Source organism: Pinus tabuliformis, chromosome 1_2 (genome assembly GCF_031772625.1).
Source record: "Pinus tabuliformis cultivar Carrire ecotype Pingquan chromosome 1_2, CPIR1, whole genome shotgun sequence".
Lineage (NCBI taxonomy): Eukaryota > Viridiplantae > Streptophyta > Pinopsida > Pinales > Pinaceae > Pinus > Pinus tabuliformis.
In genome coordinates this window covers 642,924,921-642,930,487 of record NC_142298.1, presented here as the reverse complement: position 1 = coordinate 642,930,487, position 5,567 = coordinate 642,924,921, and the positions used below count along the sequence as shown (strand labels likewise).

General features: G+C 38.7%; 1 pseudogene; it reads right to left on the bottom strand.

Annotated features, from left to right (window-relative positions):
• Positions 1-522: 522 nt before the first annotated feature.
• Positions 523-1,464, bottom strand: LOC149207306 (UDP-glucuronic acid decarboxylase 2 pseudogene; annotated as a pseudogene).
• Between the last annotated feature and the right edge of the window lie 4,103 nt (positions 1,465-5,567).

Genomic DNA, 5,567 nt, shown 5'->3' with positions numbered 1-5,567 from the left:
GTGTAGCTACCATTTTTGTTTTGTTTCTAAGGAAATTAGCATTCTAATGGTGTTTAATTTGGCTACAGGAGCAAAGGTGTCATCAAAATCTATTCCCTCTTGTTGTGAGTAACCCTTTGCTACCAGTCTAGCTTTAAGTTTCTCTATACTCCCATCTGCATTTATTTTTGGTTTATACAGCCATTTGCATCCTATGGGGGTTTTACCTTCAGGCAATTCAACCAAATCCCAAGTATGGTTTCTGTTTATTGATTCTATTTCCTCATACATTGCAGCCCTCCATGCATCAGATTTACTTGCTTCCTCATAATTTGCAAGTTCTACAATGTTTAAAAACTTTGACATTAATGCATAGTCTTTCAATTTAGAAGGTAATCGAGTATTCCTACTTGATCTCCTTGGTAGGGGACTTACCTCAAATCTGTCTATTTCAGCCTTTTCTGGGCTTGCATTATTGATTACATTTCTTGTTACTTCTTCTTCTTGTTTCTGCTCCTGCTCTTCATCTTCCTTACTATTTTCTTACATTAGCAATGGAATGTCCCAATCACTGTTAGAGTCATCCTTTCCTTCTTCAACTTGTTCTAGTTCTAGCATTGTAAATTCCCCAGGATTCCCAAGATTGAAAGGACCAACATGTTTGCCCTCCATAAGTCGCATAAGGCCTTCAACCAGATCAGAAACGAACTGGAAGCTTCGTGTTTGTTCCCCATTTCCATAGACTGTCAAAGGCTCCTTGCGCCATGCATGAGCAACAAAATTACTTGCAACCCGACCATCATCACAGCACATTCGCGGACCATATGTATTGAAAATTCGAGCAATCCGAACCTCAACATTTGCCCTTACACGCTTGGCAAGTCTGGATATGTTCAAGATTCCCACATCATTAGTTTTGATATTCTTCACAGGATTGTGTTTGTAATGCACAGGGGAAGCAGGGCAAGCCAAATGGTAGATCTGGTCAACCTCCAACAATAAGGGTTCCACAACATCATGCCTTATCTGTTCAAACCTCGGATTGCCAAAATGATGCAAAACATTCTCCTTCCTTCCTATGAAGAAATTGTCGACAACAATAACACTGTCACCCCTTGCCATGAGCCTGTCATGTAGATGACTGCCAACAAAGCGATCTCCACGCGTCACGACACCTCGCAGGGACTTTCTCTTCAAACCTAGGGGCACTTTAGCCCCTGAATTCACCATCGAACCTGAATGATACAGTGCAAACCGAGAAACAGGCGTTTCATAAACAACCCGATGAGGTTTTTCGGGCACAAACCTTCCATTTTCATTAACATTAGAAGCCAAAAAACCAGGCTGAAGGATAAAGAAATTTGATGCGATGGCGATTCCTATCAAAATAAACAGTAGCCGCTGCTCCCTGAGCAAATAATCTACTGGACTGATAATAGACCACATCTTTTCTAGCTTAAGAGAGTACTCATCACTGTTATTCATATTGGACTGATAAAATTTCTGATCCTCTAATGAATAAGTCTGCAATGAGCCACCACTGGGAAAGTCTGATCTGCTGCCACCAAATAGATCAGGAACTCCAATGTGCCACCACCGGGCAAATCTAATCTGCTACCACCGAACAGATTAGGAACTCCAATGCGCCACCACCGGGAAAATCCGATATGCTACCACCAAACAGATCAGGAACTCCATTGCGCCACCACTGGGAAAATCCGATCTACTGCCACCGAACAGATCAGGAACTCCAATGCGCCACCATCGGGTAAATCTGATCTGCTGCCACCGAGTAGATCAGGAACTCGAATGCACCACCACTAGGCAAATCCGATTTGCTGCCACCGAGTAGATCAGGAACTCCAATGAGCTACCACCAAGCAAATCCAATCTGCTACCACCGAACAGATCAGGAACTCCAATGCGGCACCACCGGGCAAATCTAATCTGCTGCCACCAAACAGATTAGGAAATCCAATGCGCCACCACCGGAAAAATCGATCTGCAAAAAAATTACATATTTTCCAAAGAGAAAGATGCTGGCGCTTCTCAATGGCGAAATACCCGCGTCGAAAAAAAGCGATGCGTCTTACGCAATCGGCGCGATTAAGGCCTGATTTTCCACGCCAATAGCACTTTCTGGCATGCTGGCATGACTATATCTCTCAAAACCGTGCCAAATGGCACTACTGTTTCTTAATAAATCGCGCCAACCCTTCGTTCTGCTCAAAAATGGCGCAACTGTTCGCGACGAAACCGCGCCAGCCCTATTTTCCGCTCAGAGATGATCAATCATCTGAGACCTGTCTTCAGGTGTTACTGCAATCCACCTGATTCTACGAATGCTTCTATACACTCCACCGCCACTACAGTGCTGTAATCAATGATGCATCCTAAAAAAAAAAATACGGCTATCCCTACTCTGTGCTCTGATACCAAGATAAAAATCAGACTTGAATTAAAAAGGAGTTGTAGCTCATAGGTGAGTACTGTACCTAGAGACTGCACTCAAACAAAGAGAACTCTCTCCGTACACTGTACATCCATCAAATGAGCAATTACATCATTAAGTACATTACTAGAGATCAGGAAGTTGCAACCAAACTCCTAAACTCTAGGAACAAATCCTAAATTAAGGAGATACGTTACAACTGGTGTAACCATTTCTCCATTAATACAAAATAATATTAATTATTTTCAGCTCGTAGATCGCTGGATCTAGATATTTTGAGGGTCAGTGATTACAATAGTAATCTTCATGAAAAGTCTTTGGATTGCAGAGATCAGGTGTTTTCAAGATCCGAAAGGAAAGGCGTTATTGAGTCCATCGTCAGGGTTCAACCAGCAGAAAATGATGTTCTTCCTATCAGCTTCTTATTTTTGATTACTCGTTGTGCGCTCACTTGGACCTCCAGCTTCGAGTGCCGTGCTCAGCTGGGAAAAAGAATAGTTACACAATTGGAACAAGCTACAATCACTTATTTCCTGCTTCCATTAAAAACATACTAAGAATAAGTTTTTGCTTCCAGGTCTGAAAATAACGGTATGCAACATACTGTTTCTCATTATACAGCTAGCTCACATCAATCAAATATCAAAAGATGCAGCACAAATTCCTATGTTTAATAGAGAAACAATTTAGAAGATTCTTTCTTCAAAGAAGGGATCAAAGGCAGCCTCTACAGCACGAATCCCTACGTTTCTGTCATCGCAAATACCTGGGATGAATACCTTACCGAAATCACCTTTTATCCTATGCTTTATCCATTTATATTTTTGAACCTTATTCAGACTGTACCGTCATCAGCTCACCTTTCGCATGATCGACCTCCATTTAAAAAAAAATTCAAAATTTCACCTCCATTTAAAAAAAATCAAATTTCTTTTCACTTTACTTTCTTTATTTTGTTTTCGTGGTTAGATCTTTCATTGTCAAGATTCTTTTACTTGAAGATTTTAGAACAATATGCTTTGTTTTTTTTTTCTTTAGCGTTTTCTTGTCTTAGTGGAAGCTCCAATATTTGAAGTTCAAAATCTTAAAATCTATATTAAAGCTAATGCCATTGATAGATAGTTTTATAATTTCTGCAATGCTCAAAAATGTCTTTTTGCATGGGTTTATCAAGCTCACAGAAAGTGAGATTCCCTGGAAGAGTTGTGTAAGATTCTATAATATTCCTCAACTGCGCAATTTTCTGCGGGTAATGAATATCAATTCCGATCTCTCTTCTCTGATCGAGCTTCATAATGGAGGTGTGAAGCTCTAACTATTTCTGGCAATCAGCACAGACAAAGAATAAACTATATATAGATTTTCCTTTTGCAGCGCTTGTCATCCACAATCGTACCACACGCTTTATTTTTCTATTTTCAACGTATATCTCAAAGTTCCTTTTATGGACTTGGCTACGAAAGCATCTGACTAGTCATATATATATATATATATATATATATATATATATACATATACATGAGTTTTTATACTTATTTTGTTTCTCTACTTTTGACATACATCTCAATGTTATTTTTATCCACAATAGTCCATTCAAACCAATCGCTTCTATTTCTTTTATATACAGAGTTATACGGGGTAATTGTGTGTGTATATATATATATATATATATATATATATATATATATATTTTGTGAATGTTTTAACACAATTGGCATTGTAGTGTTTCCATTAATGTTAACAAATGTATGAGTTTTATGCTTTGTATGATGTTTACAGTTTTATGGTTATGAAGCTGAGCTAAAAATGGAGTTAAAGAAACAATTACATGTGGTGACTCTCATAATTTGTTGAGGAAGGTTTACAGAGGATTGGGAGGTGTTATTGAGACTTTTCAAGGATTGGATAAGTTCGGTAGGTGTTGGAGAAGGTGTGTTAGATGTTTGGAGAAGATTCACTAGGGTTTGATTGAGTTTTGGGCTGAAAAATAGGGTAACTCACAATAGAGAATCCTTTGTTATAACTCACTTTGCCAATGGACAACTTGCGTTACTCCTAGATTGAATTTCCTCGATTCTATGCACACTCTAGTGAATTCCAAGGGCATTTACTATGGTTTTTGCCCATGTCATTTGGTAGATAAATTCGACTTGAGTTAATCTTCATTCTTGAAGGTGATCAAGTCAAATATGATGAGGAGTATTATCGAGTATTGATTTCATCTTCCATTACTGATAGAGAGTGTGCAATACAGGGGTTGGATTGAGAGAGAATGTTAGCTATAGTATTACAGAGATAATGCGCATATCAGAGCTCAAATTTGAAGCATATTTTAGAGGATGATGGAGTTATTGTATTTCTATGTGCTTAACATGTTTGTGATGTAGATTATATTGCTCCCAATATTATGTTGTTGATATGGAGAGGAGGATATTATTGTAGTTGCTTTAGTAGAGACTTTGGATCAGAGTTCAGATTACTAATATGTGTGTGTTGCACTGGTTCCATTGGAGATTTTATTATTGTAGTGTCTTTGGATATGTATTGTTTTTCTTCTAGAGTATGGCAGTGATGGCTAAGTGTGAAGTTTAGATTATTATTGTATGTTTCTGTGGTGTTTGAGTTCCATAGGAGATTGACTATGTTGAGGTGATGTATTGATTGTGGCTAAGATTGTGTTCCATAGTTTTGTATGTAGATTGGTTGTTGTATTATAGATTTCATTCGATTGTATGAGCATAGTGGTTAATGTGAGTCTAGTATGAAAATTTATGAAATGAACCTCAGAAGTGTTTGAATGAAGAAATTGTGGATCCAGTATGAAACGTTGTGAAACGTGGTCAATGAAAGAGCTTCAAGGTTAGGGTCTTGAGTGAACAAGTGGTGTCTTTCATATTAAGGGTGTAGCAACATCCTTCACGTAGTATCCTAAGAACTTGGGAGTGGTGGCTTCCATTTAGTGGTGGTTGGGTAACACTTATTGGGAGTGGTGGGTTCCGATAAGTGGTTTCTTGCAAAGTTGAGGGAGTCATGGCTTACTGCTGGTGGTGGCCTGCAAAGTCCATACATGTTGTTTCCTAGAGTGAGTAACATCTCACATGTTTGACAAGTTCTAGCTTGCGCACTAGTGGTTCCC